The 14,555-nt window shown below is 48.7% G+C and overlaps 1 non-coding gene across 1 annotated transcript; it reads left to right on the forward strand.

The window, feature by feature from the left end:
• Positions 1-11,800: 11,800 nt before the first annotated feature.
• Positions 11,801-11,872, forward strand: TRNAC-GCA (transfer RNA cysteine (anticodon GCA)). The gene has a single exon. It is a non-coding gene; the product is annotated as a tRNA-Cys (tRNA).
• The last annotated feature ends 2,683 nt before the right edge of the window (positions 11,873-14,555 follow it).

Genomic DNA, 14,555 nt, shown 5'->3' on the forward strand with positions numbered 1-14,555 from the left:
CACGCGGCTGACCCGGGTTCGATTCCCAGCATCCCATATGATCCCCTGAGCACTGCCAGGAGTAACTCCTGAGTGCAGAGCCAGGAGTAACCCCTGTGCATCGCCAGGTGTGACCCAAAAACAAACAAACAAAAAAAAATAACAACACCGGGGCTGGAGAGATAGCACAGCGGGTAGGGCGTTTGCCTTGCATGCGGCCAACCCAGGTTCGATTCCCAGCATCCCATGTGGTCCCCTGAGCACTGCCAGGAGTAACTCCTGAGTGCAGAGCCAGGAGTAACCCCTGTGCATCGCCAGGTGTGACCCCAAGACCAAAAATAAAATAAAATAATATTAAAAAAAAGAATAACAACACCAACAGCATGCTTCTAGAAAAAAAAAAACCCTGGTGGTATCTGGTAAAAAGGGGAAATTTTACCAGGAGGAGCACCCTAAGTGTTGAACATAAAGGAAAGATTGACCAACCAGATCTTTGCAATGAAGCATCTGATTTCGTCAAAGAATGAAGCATCAAGAAGACAAAAAAAATCAAAACTAAAGCAGCTCCGAGGGCTGGAGCACTTGCTATGGGTGCTCTGGGCCCCAGTTCTGAGCACCTCTCGGTTGTTCCTGATGGCCATCAGACCCTTCACCTAAGATGATAGCCAAATGGCCTCTCAGCTGGCACACCTGTCCCTGTCACTTCAAAAACGGAAGCTGATTAGGGCCAGACCGGAAGCACAGCAGGCAGGGCATTTGCCTTGTATGCGGCCAACCCGGGTTCGATCCCTGGCATCCTCTCTGCTCCCTTGAGCTCACCATCAGTGATTCTTAAGCATAAATCCAGGAGTAACCCCTGAGTACTCCCGGGTGTGACCCCAAAACAAACAAACAAAAGATTACCCAGTGACCAACACGAACAATTGCTCTTACATACAAAAAAGCATGGCTGAATTTCACAAGCACAGGACTAGGATAAAGGAAAGGGAAGTTCAAAATTAGGCCAAAGTGCTGTCAAAGCCATTTCCACTGGAGAATGCCCAATGGTGGGCCTGGAGCTTACTCCTGGCCCAGTGCTCAGGGATCACACCTACTGGGGTTTGTTTGACCTCTGGTGTTGGGGATTGAACCCGTCTCAGAGCGTGCAAGGTAAATGCTTTAACCCTTCTATTTCTCCTGCCCAATAGCTTTATATTATGTTTAGGTTTACTTGTACTTGTGGATTTTTTTTAAGATCTAGAACACTGAGTGATTTAAAAGTTGAGCTTCCAGAAAAATATGCGCTAAAGAAGGGTCATTCCCAGCCTTGCCCAAAGCCCTGGGAGCCTTTCCATCCCTGACCTGGTTCTCCATCTAGACAGACAGTTTCACGGGTATATTATTATTTTCATTACTCACGAAGCCAAGACATGTATGATTTGTGCATTTTGCCTGCTTCCGGCAGAATGGATGTAAACCCAGCGCAACATGGGCTTAACCTGGAAGGCCACTTGGGCGTGAACCCTAGAGTCAGGAATTCTAGAAGTCACAGAGGACACGAGATGAGTTGGGAGAAGAAAGAGCCCAGGAGGGGGAGCTGGAGGACCAAAAACCAGACTCCCATGAGCCTGGGGAGACCTGGGGGCGGGGTGTGTGTGTGTGTGTGTGTGTGTGTGTGTGTGTGTGTTGAGGGGGGGAGTGGAAGAATCAGAGCCTGCAGGGAAGTCTCTGATCTATGGCCTCTGACCTTGGCTGGGGACCCCGGGGGGAGGGGGCAGCCAACAGGCTGATGGAGAGTCTTGCACCAGCTCAGCATCCCTTCTGGGGTTTTTTCTTCATCTCTTTGGTTGCTGCTTTGGTTTGGCGCCATACCTGGCGGTAATTGGGGCTTTCTCCTAGCTGTGTTCAGGGATGCTTAGGGGACGCTGGGCTGTGGCATGGGTGGAACTGGTTCTCCCTGCTGTCTCTTTCTTTTTGGAGGACCTCCGCTTGTACCTGGTGGTAGCTTCCATTGCTGGGTCGTGCCGAGTCAGGAAGAAAAACTGGACCCAAGGTGGAACAGCCGACAGCCGGGGTCTGTCCATTTGGGTCTGATGGTTTCTACATCCTCCCACAGGCCTCAGCCAGTGATGCCCACCGTTTCCCTCCTTCTCTACTTTGGACCTCTAGAACCTGTGATTCCTCCGAGGATTCTGGGAGAGCAGCAATGGCCAGCCCGGTCAGCGTTGTGCAAGCGGCCCCCCACCCCTCACAGGAGATGCCGAGGGCCGCAGGGCCGCGAGTGTGGATGCAAGGAGAGAGGGAAGGTTCAGAGCTGTCAGACAGAGGCTGGAGGGCAGGAGAGTGCTGGGGGGCTCAGGGACCCCCTGGCAGCAAGAGTGCCAGGGGGAGGAAGAGAGGGTGGGCAGGGCACGGGCACCTGGCGTGGTTCCTATTGGGTTGGGGAGACCGGGACTTCCCATGGGGACACCCAGTAGGACCATTTGGTGCCACTTCAGATTTGTAAGAAACAACAAATAAGCCTGAACTTCTGCATCAGGCCAAGAGTTACCCCCAGCAGGACTCGATTCATCCTCTTCCCTAAAATAACAAGAATGTGTAGACGTGTCTGAATCGGTGGCTTCCCAGGCAGTGAGGCTGGGACGCCAGGGAAGGAGCAAACCAGCGAGGCACCTGGGTGCCGTGTGCAGCCCTGGGCGCAGGCCAGCCTGCAGCGGGCGGGGGGTGGGGGGGAGGCGGCAGGGGGCACAATGCTGGCGGGGTTTCGGGGAAGAGCTGGAGGGCCTGATGCTCTGCCCTGGGTAACCGCATCCCCAATGGACGGAAGTAGCTCTGTAGCACTGTAGCACTGTCCTCCCGTTGTTCATCGATTTGCTCGCACGGGCCCAGTAACGTCTCCATTGTGAGACTTCTGTTACTGTGTTTGGCATATCGAATACGCCACGGGCAGCTTGCCAGGCTCTGCCGTGCAGGCGAGATACTCTCGGTAGCTTGCCGGGCTCTCCGAGAGGGGCGAAGGAATCAAACCTGTGTTGGCTGATTTGGCCGCATGCAAGGCAAATGTCCTACCTGCTGAGCTATCACTCCCGCCCAATGGAGGGAAGTATTTATAATTAGAAATCTCTGCAGCTGCTATTCATAATAGCCAAAATCTGGAAAAAACCCGAGTGCCCAAGAACAGATGACTGGTTAAGGAAACTTTGGTATATCTACACAATGGAATACTATTCAGCTGTTAGAAAAGATGAAGTCATGAAATTTACATACAAGTGGTACTACATGGAAAGCATCATGCTAAGAGAAATGAGTCAGAAAGAGAGGGACTGACATAGAAAGATTGCATTCATCTGGGGAACATAAAGTAACAAAACAGGAGACTAACACCCAAGAGTGGCCGAGATTAGTACCAGGAGGTTTGCTCCATGGCTTGGAGGCCAGCCACACATGCTAGGGGAAAAGGGGGCTCAGATAGAGAAGGGAGCACCAAGTAAAGAGTGTTGGGAGGATCCTCCCAGGATGGGAGGAGCATGCTGAAAGTAGAGTATAGACCAAACATGATTGCCACTCAATGCCTCTTTTTCAAACCACAGCACCCAAAAGGAGAGAGAGAACAAAAGGGAATGCCCCGCCACAGGGGTGGGGTGGGATGGGGAGGATGGGGGTGGGTGGGAGGGATACTGGGAGCACTGGAGGCGGAGAATGGGCACTGATGGAGGGATGGGTACTCAATCATTGTATAACTGAAACCCAAACACAAAAAATTGCAAGTCTACAACTGCACCTCATGGTGTTTCACTAATAAAAATTAAAAAAAAAGAGAAATCCCTGCAGCTGGAAGAAAAAGAACGCCGATCGCCATGCGGGTCCACACGGGGAAGGCCGGATGGGGGCCAGGAGGGCACACATGGGTGACTCTCATCACTAAATCGTCTCTACCCAGAGCTGACTACTTAAAAATATAACAGTATGTTGAGTGAAGGGTGCTTGTCTTGCCCGCGCCAACCCAGGTTTGATCCACAGTACCACAAAGGGGTCCCCTGAGCCCCACCCAGAGGGACTCCTGAGCACAAAGCTAGGATTAAGCCCTGAGCACCTTCCCTTGGTGTGGCTTGGAAAAAAACCACAACAATGTGTGGGAATTAGAAGGTGTATTAAAGAAAAATATGCAACAGCAATGGCACGTAATAGGGGAGAAATGGGAATACATAGAGTTCCTGTAAGGACAGTTACAGGTGATTCCTCAGTCATAAAACAAGGGATTGGACAGGCAGGATTGACTCTCTTGTGAACACACACACAAGTACAATAATTACAAACATGACAATGAAAAGTTATAGGTACTAAGACCATCAAGGTGACCAGGTCCACCTCAGCGTGGCCCTGGTTCTGGAACCCGTTGGGTGAGTCTCTGCCGTGCGTTGCTCCTTCTCCAGCCCTTGCGTCCACACCGAAAGTTCCACACTCCTGTCCCCCAAAATTCTCAACAGGAATCGCCCTTGAAAATGTTCAGTGGGGCTGGAGTGATAGGACAGAAGGTTTGCTTTGCATGAGGGCAACCCAAGTTCGATCCTCGGCATCCCATATGGTCCCCTGAGCACCGCCAGGAGTAATTCCTGAGTGCAGAGCCAGGAGCAACCCCTGAGCATCACTGGGTGTGACCCAAAAAAGCAAAAGAAAAATAAATAAATAAAAGCAAAAAAGAGAAAAAGAAAAAGAAAGAAAACCTTCAGGAGCGACCTGGCATTCTGCTGCTCCTTTCAGTTCCCTGGAAGGTGGGCAGCTGAGGATGTCTGGGAATAGGGGGACGACTGGGAAGGAGGGGATCACTTGATCACTTGCCTTCCCTTTAATCATCGATTTGCTCGAGCGGGCACCAGTAATGTCTCCATTCATCCCTGTCGCGTATTAGTGTAGCCCAACGGTGTCTGTTCGTTCTAGGAACACGAAGAGCCTCAAACCGATCATTCAGGTTCTTGACGGTGAAGTATGACCATCTTGTAGGTGTGCAACCACGCGATCTTTTGACGTCCCGTGGAATCCAGTCGGTAATGGCTCTAGTCCAGCGGACATTTCCAAGTCTCATTACGTGTCCAGCCCATCTATTTTTGACGCCTTGGCAAACGAGATAGTCTCCCTGATTCTTGAGTATTGACGGAGGTTGGAACTCCGGATTCTTTCTCTCATTTGAGTGAAGCGTGATACTCCAAGCACAGCTCTTTGAATTCCTCTTTGGGAGACCCGAATAGCGTTCTCATCCTGTTTGCATAGGACCCAGGTCTCTGAGGCATATGTTAATGCAGGAAGAACAGTGGAATCAAAGAGATGTGCCCGGAGCCGGAGGTTCTTCGTCCTCTTAGCTATTTCTTTGACGTTCTTGAAGGCTTTCCAAGCCGCTCTCTTCCTCCTGCGCAGCTCGGGTGCCAGGTCATTTGTCATGTTGACCTCTCGACCTAGGTACACATAGCTGTTGCATTCGGAGATGGTCGTTCCGTTGAGAGCGAATGGAATGTGGAGAATAATTGCGACAGGAGCAGCACGTCTCCCCACCCTGCCCAGGGCAGCCAGGGCATAGCGCTGAGTCACACAGGCATCAGTGGCCAAGAAGGTCATCAAACTTCTTATAACCTTTGGGACCGGCTTCTGCATCTTCTGGGAGGCTGGTGGCCCCCAGGTGAAGGTGACTGATGGAGCAATAGCACCGGCAGTGCTTTGCAGAATTGGTTTACAGGTTTATCCCAAGCTGCCCCCTCTCAGGGTTTCTACCCAGATCAGGCTCCACTGCCGTGTTATTGGCAAGGAGAAGAATGTGAAACGCTCAACATTTTCATGTCCTTATCACAACCCCGTGCTCCCACTGGGGTTACTGTCTGGAAAGATGGTACAGAGGATCAGGAGCTTACCCTGCAAGAAGCAGAACTGGGCTGGATCCCTAGTACCCCGGATGGTCTCCAAGCCCTGCCAGGAGTGATTCCTGAGTGCAGAGCCAGGAGTAAGCTCTGGGCACCACCAGGTGTGGCCAAACAAACAAACAAACCAACTTCGGTGGAGGAAGTCCAACCTTCCACGTGGGCTTGTGCTGGCTCCAGTTAAAGTTTCTGCAGGGCTCAGTTCCTGTGTCCACCCAGTGGGTTCAGCCATAGTGATTCTAGCTGCTTTAGGGCTAGTGACATCTTCAAATCTGCTCTTGAGTTTGCTGTTTCCCAAGAACTCCTTGTCAGCTCCCTAACTCTGACAGTCTACATGCCTGCTTCATATTCTTCAAAACATTCTTTGAAACCCCCTTCAGAAGGACCTAGTTCTGTAAAAAGATGCAAAAGCAAAGATGCAAGCAAGTATAGAAAAGGGAGGTTCTTTTCCCAAAGAGGAAGCCAAATTTTTTTTTGGCTTTTTGGGTCATACCTGGCGAGTTACTCCTGGCTTTGCACTCAGGAATTACTCCTGGAGGTGCTCAGGGGACCATATGGGATATTGGGGATTGAACCCGGGCCAGCCATGTGCTAGGAAAATGCCCTACCCACTGTACAATTGCTCCAGGCCTGGAAGCCGAATTCTTTACTTATGTGAAGCATTATTTCCCAGTGACTGACTAGGAAGTTATTGCAGATCTCTGGCAGTGGATAAAACCTCTTTAAGAAAAGAGCTTAACGAAATGACTCAGAAAGAAAGGGATAGACATAGAAAGATTGCATTCATCTGGGGAACATAAAAAGTAACAAAATAGGAAACTAACACCCAAGAATGGCCGAGATTAGTACCAGGAATTTGACTCCATGACTTGGAGGCCAACCACACACGCCAGGGGGAAAGGGAGCTCAGATAGAGAAAGGAGCACCAAAGAAAGGTGTTGGGAGGACCCTCCCAGGATGGGAGAAGCATGTGGAAGGTAGACTATAGACCAAACATGATTGCCACTCAATGTTTCTTTTGCAAACCACAACACCCAAAAGGAGAGAGAGAGCAGAGGGGAATGCCCTGCCACAGAGGCAGGGTGGGATGGGGGGGATGGGTGTGGGAGGGATACTGAGATCCGTGGTGGTGGAAAATGGGCACTGGTGGAGGGATGGGTGTTTGATCATTGTATAATTGAAACCCAAGCACAAAAATGTGTAAGTCTGCAACTGTACCTCATGATGTCTCACTATTAAAAAATTTTTTTAATAAAAAAAAGAAAAGAGCTTAAGGGATACTGGGAACATTGGTGATGGAGAATGGGTACTGCATCATTGTTTGACTGAAATGTGATCACAAACGTAATCATGAAAGTATGTAAATCTGTAATTGTATCTCACGGTGATACATTAAGAAATTAAAAAAAATTAAATGCAAGAATGAAAAATGAAAAATGAAAAACAAAGAGCCTAGGGACCAGAGCAATAGTACAGAGTGTAAGGCGTTTGCTTTCATGAGGCCAACCTGGATATGATCCCTGACACTCCATATGGTCCCCCAAGCCTGCCAGGAGTGATTTTGGATTTCTGAGTGCAGCGCCAGAAGTAATCCCTCAGCATTGCCTGGAGCAGCCAAAAGGAGAGAAAGAGAGAGACAGAGACAGAGACAGAGAGACAGAGAGAGACAGAGAAAGAGAAAGAGAGAAACAAAACAGGAAAAGAAGAAAGGCAAATGGCTTAAACACTTTGGCAACTTTTTTGGTCTTATTTTTATTTATTTATTGGGTCACACCTGGTAATGCACAGAGGTTACTCCTGGCTCTGCACTCAAGAATTACTCTTGGCAGTGCTCAGGGGATCATATGGGATGCTGGGAATCGAACCCGGGTTGGCCGCTTGCAAGGCAAATTCCCTACCTGATGTGCTATTGCTCCAGCCCCATTATTTTATTTCTTTAACAGCTGATATCTGACTGATTCTTTTATTTGTATATATATATATATATATATATTGTTTTGGGAGCGGGCTGGAGCGATAGCACAGCGGGTAGGGCGTTTGCCTTGCAAATGACCAACATGGCTGACCTGAGTTCAATTCCTCTGCCCTTCTTGAAGAGCCCGGCAAGCTACCAAGAGTATCTTGCCCGCACGGCAAAGCCTGGCAAGGTACCCGTGATGTATTCGATATGCCAAACACAGTAACAAGTGGAGACGTTACTGGGCCTGCTAGAGCAAATTGATGAACAACGGGAGGACAGTGACAGTTTTGGGAGCACCACACTCAGTAGTGCTCTTTGCTCAGGGGTTCAGGGGAACCATGTGGGATGTCGGGGATCCAACCTATGTCTGCTGCCCTCAAGGCAAGTGCCATCCCCGCTGGACTATCTTGCAATCTCTCCAGCCCCCTGGACGTTCCTTTTATAATGAAGAGTGAGTTCCTCCCTGACATGTGTGATGCGTGCTGTTTCGGGTACCACTGCCAAGAATGTTTGTCCAGCGGCCTGTGTAGGTATTAGAGATGGCCCCCACCCTTTGCGTGGCGTGAAGTATGTGTGGAATGTTGTGATAGGACATGGGAGTGGTGGTGGCGAGACAAACGGGAATGGCAGGGAGACTGGAATAAACACATGGAATAAACAGCATTTTAATAAAGTAAAAAAAAGTACTAAAAATATTTAACCATGGACAAGACAGAGAAAAGACAAAAGGTCTATGATTCTCATCAGAAAGTTAAGTTAGTGGATGTCCATACCTGCTAGATTAGAGACTATCGCGAGACATTTATGTCTTTGAATCATGAAGGTAAACAGACTCGAGAAGAGAACCCACCGTAGTGGTTTCTGGTGGGAAGAAGCACTAGCAGGCATTTGTGGCATTTTATCACACACTTTGACAATAGTGGCACTGTAGCACTGTCCTCCCGTTGTTCATCGATTTGCTTGAGCGGGCCCAGTAACGTCTTCATGGTGAGACTTGTTGCTGTGTTTGGCATATCGAATATGTCACGGGTAGCTTGCCAGGCTTTGCTGTGCGGGCGAGATACTCTCGGCAGCTTGCCAGACTCTCCCAGAGGGGCGGAGGAATTGAACCCGGCTCAGCCGGGCTGGTCAAACGTAAGGCAAACACCCTACCGCTGTACTATCGCTCCAGCCCATGACAATAGTATTTGACTTTAATAAATGCCACGAGATTTTTTTTTTTGCTTTTTGGATCACACCCGGTGATGCTCAGGGGTTACTCCTGGTTCTGCACTCAGGAATTACTCCTGGCAGTGCTCAGGGGACCATATGGGATGCTGGGGATCAAACCTGGGTTGACCGAGTGCAAGGCAAGCACCCTACCTGCTGTGCTATCGCTCCAGCCCTGGCACGAGATATTTTGATACACACAAAATTCCACAACATCCAAATATGTGTGTGGTGGCAGTGGAGGTGTAGTTCAGCAGGAAGAGATCACTGCAGCTCCCTGCGGGGTCCAGAGAGGGCCTCAGGCATGGGCTTCCTGTGAGCCTCCCAGGAGACTCCCAGGTCAGGGAGTATTTCAGGGAGTAATTACAGGGAGAACAAGTTCAGGTGCCCACCAAACAGAAGCCACGGTTCAGAGACAAGGGCTGGCAGGAGAGGAAAAGGTTTATTCAGGTGCTTTCAACCTGAGAAGGAGGTGCACTTCTGTCCTCAAAAAGTCCATCTTTCTCTCAGGTTGGGGCCTGGAGTTTCTGGAGGGCTGGTGGGGAGAGTAAGTGGGGAAGGTTTGTGGGCGTGGGAAGAGCAGAAAGGCGTGTGGGGAAGTCAGTCTCAACGCTGCTGGTGCTGGCTTCAGTGCTTAAGTAGTTAATGGCTCTTTGGAGGATTAGGGTCTGCTCCTTGTGATGCTGTCAAATAACCATCCTTTTCTTTCTCTTTTATTTTATTTTATAAGGTAGTTCGCAATATTTGATTGCATTCAATATTCAAACCCCAATCCACCACCATTAATTATACCTTCCCATAATCATATTTGGGATGTTTCCATCCCAAGCCCAGGCCCCATCCCAGAGCACAACTGAAATAATATATTTTGTATTGTCTGTTAATAACCATCCATTTCTAACCTTCGAGATCCATAGCAATTTGTCCAGCACCATCTGTTGAAGAGGCTTTTCTTTTTATTTATTTATTTATTAGTGAAACACCACGAGGTAGAGTTGTAGACTTACAAATTGTTGTGCTTGGGTTTCAGTTATACAATGATCAAACACCCATCCCTCCACCAGTGCCCATTTCCTACCACTACAGGTCCCAGTATCCCTCCCATCCCCCACCCCCCCATCCCACCCTGCCTCTGTGGCAGGGCATTCCCTTTTGTTCTCTCTCTCTCTCTCTCTCTCTCTCTCTCTCTCTCTCTCTCTCTCTCTCTCTCTCTCCCCCTTTTGGGTTTTGTTGAAGAGGCTTTTCTTGCTCCACCTAATTAATCCAGCTCTTTTGTGATCGGGTCACTGTTCATAAATCTGAGGGGGACAGCTCTGGATTCTCAACTCTGTTCCTTTGGTCTGAGGGTTTCTTTGTTGCAAAGCCACACCATTTTTTTTAATTAGTGAAACACCATGAGGTACAGTTGTAGACTTAGAAAATTTCGTGCTTGCGTTTCAGTTATACAATGATCGAGTACCCATCCCTCCACCAGTGCCCATTCTCCACCACCAATGGTCCCAGTAAGCCACACCATTTTGATGATTGGAGCTTTATAGAATAATTCAAAGTCAGGAAAAGCAACACCATCCGTCTTCTTTTTTTCTCACAACGCTTGAGCTGTTCGGAAGCTTTATAATTCTGTACGAATTTTTAGTAGAGATTGTTCCATGAACGTGCGGAATGGGGGATGGAGTTAAAGCTGCATGATGCTTTTGACAATGTAGCTCTTCCAATCCATGAACATGGAATATTTCTTCATTCCTCGTGACTGCTTATATTTCCCAATAATGATGTGTAGGGAGTTTTATTAGGGCAATTTAGCTTCATAGAAACCATTAGGAAGGAGTCCTGTTTCTTTGATACTTTGGAAGAGCTTGAGTCATAGAGGCTATTAATTCTCTGAAGGTTTGGACGAACTCACTAATCAACCAGTCTGCCTGGGCTTCTGTTTTCTGAGGGAATTTTAAATTACAGTTTCCTTACTATTGATCTATTCAGCTTTTATTCTTTCTCCTGATTCCAATTTGGGAGATTGTATGATGTGAAGAATGCATCTGTTTCCTTTGAAATTCCCAGATTAGTGGCACAGAATTATTACACCTTGCTTTCTGCCAACTTCCCTCAGCTCTATCTGCGTTGCTGCAACTGGCATGGTTTTGTTCTTTCTTCGAGCTGCATAGTGTTCTGGTGTGTGTTATACTACAAATTCTAAATCCACTCATCTGTAGTTGGGCGTTTGAGTTGTTTCCAAGTGCGGCAGTGAACACAGGTGTGTGTATATCCTTTCAAATGGATGTTTTCATGTTTTGGAGATAGGTGCCAAGTAGTGGTTTCACTGGTCTGTATGGGAGTGCTATTCCTATTTTGGGGTCCTCTCTTTTCACCCCCACTTCTCAAAGGCTACCAGTCTACTCAGCTCCTGTCACAGGGAGACAGGGATGCTCAGTGTGGTCCCCACAGGCCCTGCCCTTGGAATTTGGGGACTGTCTGATTTGAGTCCATTTCTGTTCTCACTGGGGGGCAGAGAAAGAACCGGGATGCAGGTAGGAGTTAAGTTCATTTTGGAGCCCTGGGAAGCTTCTAGATTAAACCATAAAGGCCATGAGAAGGGCATAGAGACCCCATCTCTGCCCTCTGCTGACCCCACCGCCCTGAGGCCGGGCATCAAAGAGGTTCCTAGAAGACAGGTCTGGCAGCTTCTGAGAGTGGGCAGGGGAGCGGCCTGACTCATCCGGTGACGGAGACTCACAGGGAAAGGTGCTCATCAGGGCTCATGGACATGCCAGGGGGCATAGCTCAGGGGTAGAGCATTTGACTGCAGATCAAGAGGTCCCCGGTTCAAATCCGGGTGCCCCCTTTTTTGGGTACCTAAGTTCTTCACTTGTAGCTTAGGGGCCCCGCTGAGGTCTGCGAGCTCCTGTGAAGCCTCAGACCCACTCCCATCTCTCTCCTCGGCTGCAGCATCCATGATGTGCCTCTCTGCGCCACATGGCCACGGAGGCCCCAGGGATTCCCTCAACAGACTCCCCCCGACACACACACAGGGTCGGTCTCAGGGCCACTCACCTCTACCCTTCCTCCCATCTACGCTGCACAACCTCCTCGCACCAGCCCCGACCCTCCCCCTCCCAGCAGGCATCAGTGCTCAGCCTGGTGCTGCTGGGTCTGCATGCTACTGCAGTTGTGAAGCCCCTGGGTGAAGGTTGGGGTGAGGCTGAGGGGCCCGAGGCCGTGCTCACAGGTAAGGGGGAGCTTGACAGGGCCCTGGAAGGAGGCTGGACACCAGGGAGTTCCTGGCTCCCGTGCCAGAATCCAGGCCCCTTTTCTTTCTTTTTTCCTTTTTTTTTTTTTTTAAAAAAAAACCTTTATTTTATTTTTATTTATTTTTTGGTTTCTGGGTCACACCCAGCAAGGCACAGGGGCTGCTCCTGGCTCATGCACTCAGGAATTACTCCTGGCGGTGCTCGGGAATCGAACCTGGGTCAGCCGCGTGCAAGGCAAATGCCATACCCGCTGTGCTATCGCTCTAGCCCCATCCAGCCCCCTTTTCTATTTCTGGGGCCAGCATTGTTGTTGTCTCTCCAAGTTGACTGACAGGGAATCTGGACCACAAATGGGAGGCTCGGATGTTCAGAGCTCTGAGGATCCAGGTTCTGAAATGATTTCTTTGTTTCCTGGAGAAATATAAGAAAGTCTGAGCAAAGATGAGGCTTCCCTGCACAGATCTCTCGGCCAAAGTGGCCACCTGGGTGACGTTCTTTCCGCGGGACGGAAGGGTGCACCCCAGGCTCCCGAGCAGGACCTGCAGTTCAAGCACATGGGTGACCATCAGGTGATTGAATTGTATCATCAGTTGATTGAACTGTGGTGCTAGATGATTGAACTGTTGTTCCATACCTTGAATGACACGAGAAAGGATTCCATCCAAGAAACGAGAAAAGGATGCCAGGTAAAAGGTCAGTTCTGCAAGAAAACACTTAACCTTTATTTAAAAGTATAGAGGAAAAAGAAAGTCAATGGAAAGTTTAAAAAAATCAAGTCGACACCAAGTAAAGGATGTTTGGAGGACTCGCTCGGGATGCGAGATGCATGCTGAAAGTAGACTATAGACCGAACACTATGACCACTCAATACCTCTATTGCAAACTACAACACCCTAAAGAAAAGAGTGAGCAAAAGGGAATTCCCTGCTACAGAGACGGGGTGGGGTGGGGGTGGGAGGGTTACTAGGCTCATTGGTGGTGGAGAATGGGCACTGGTGGATGGATGGGTACTCCATCATTGCATAACTGAAACCCAAGCATGAAAGTTTGTAAGTCTACAACTGTACCTCATGGTGTTTCACTAATTATAAAAAAAAAGTCAGGTTGACTTGCTTTCCCATAAAGCAAACACCACCTCCCAGGCACTAAACTAGAACAAGACTAAAGGACAGATCATACAAGAGATTAAAGAATAATAGTGATTCTAAGTTGAAGCCAGTAGGTGCAAAAACCAACTCTTCTAAGTTCAGGCAGAAAAATATGATTGGAGATGACATAATATAAGAAATTTCCCCATCCTGAAGGAGATGGACTTGCTCTAGAAAGATCCTGCAGGTGCCAGAATAATAGATAAGAGTGACCCTCGTCAGGGACATCATCCTGTTTACAGATCCCGGGTTTCAAGGTGACTCCTAGTGTTTTTGGGAACGAGTGACATGTGTGGTCACAGGAGAGAGGCACAAGGCCTGCAGAATGGAAGCTTCAAACCCCGGGCTAGTTCCATGGTCTGAGGGGCTGAGGTATGGTCAATCAGCTACTGACCAGAGCTGTGGGTTATTTGCAGAAATGCATTGTTGTTTTGTTTTGACCAACACCCAGATTTCATAGAAGGCAACTGAAATTAATATAATTAATAAATTAATATATTATTCTTTCATCTCTCTTACGATCTGTTCTTTAGTCGTGTTCTAGTTTAGTATTGTTCTTCAGGTGGTGTTTGCTTTATGGGAAAGTGAATCAACTTAACTTTTAACTTTCTCTCTTCAAACTAGGAAATAAATTATTAACATTACAGACCTGAAGGGTCAGAGCAATAGCACCCTGGGCAGGGCGTTTGCCTTGCCTGTGGTCCCTGGCATCCCATATGCCCACCCCTCTCTTCCAACACCACCCCCCCCCAACCAAGACCTCCAGAGTGAGTTCTGAATGCAGAGCCAGGAGTTGCCCCTGAGCAGTGCCAGTGTGGCCCCAAAACAAATGAACAAAAAAAACCCCCAAACTAAAAATTGAAATATTACAGACCTGATAACAAGAAAGCAGGGCCCCCCCACAGGACAGGGCGGAAAGACTGCCTCTGGGGGATGCCCCGTATTTCCAGGGAAGCAAGGGCAGAACCAGAAATGGGGAGGCCCCAGGAAGCAAACTGGAAATGTTCTGGGAGCACATGGAGTGTGGAAAGATGCTTTAAAAGGCATTGATGGGGTCACTGAAACTGAAGACAGTCTTAGATAATGAGAGAGAAAATGGGTGACTGGACAAAGGAACTGTGGTACATGT

This window comes from Sorex fumeus, unplaced genomic scaffold, assembly GCF_029834395.1.
Source record: "Sorex fumeus unplaced genomic scaffold, SorFum_2.1 ptg000143l, whole genome shotgun sequence".
Classification (NCBI taxonomy): domain Eukaryota; kingdom Metazoa; phylum Chordata; class Mammalia; order Eulipotyphla; family Soricidae; genus Sorex; species Sorex fumeus.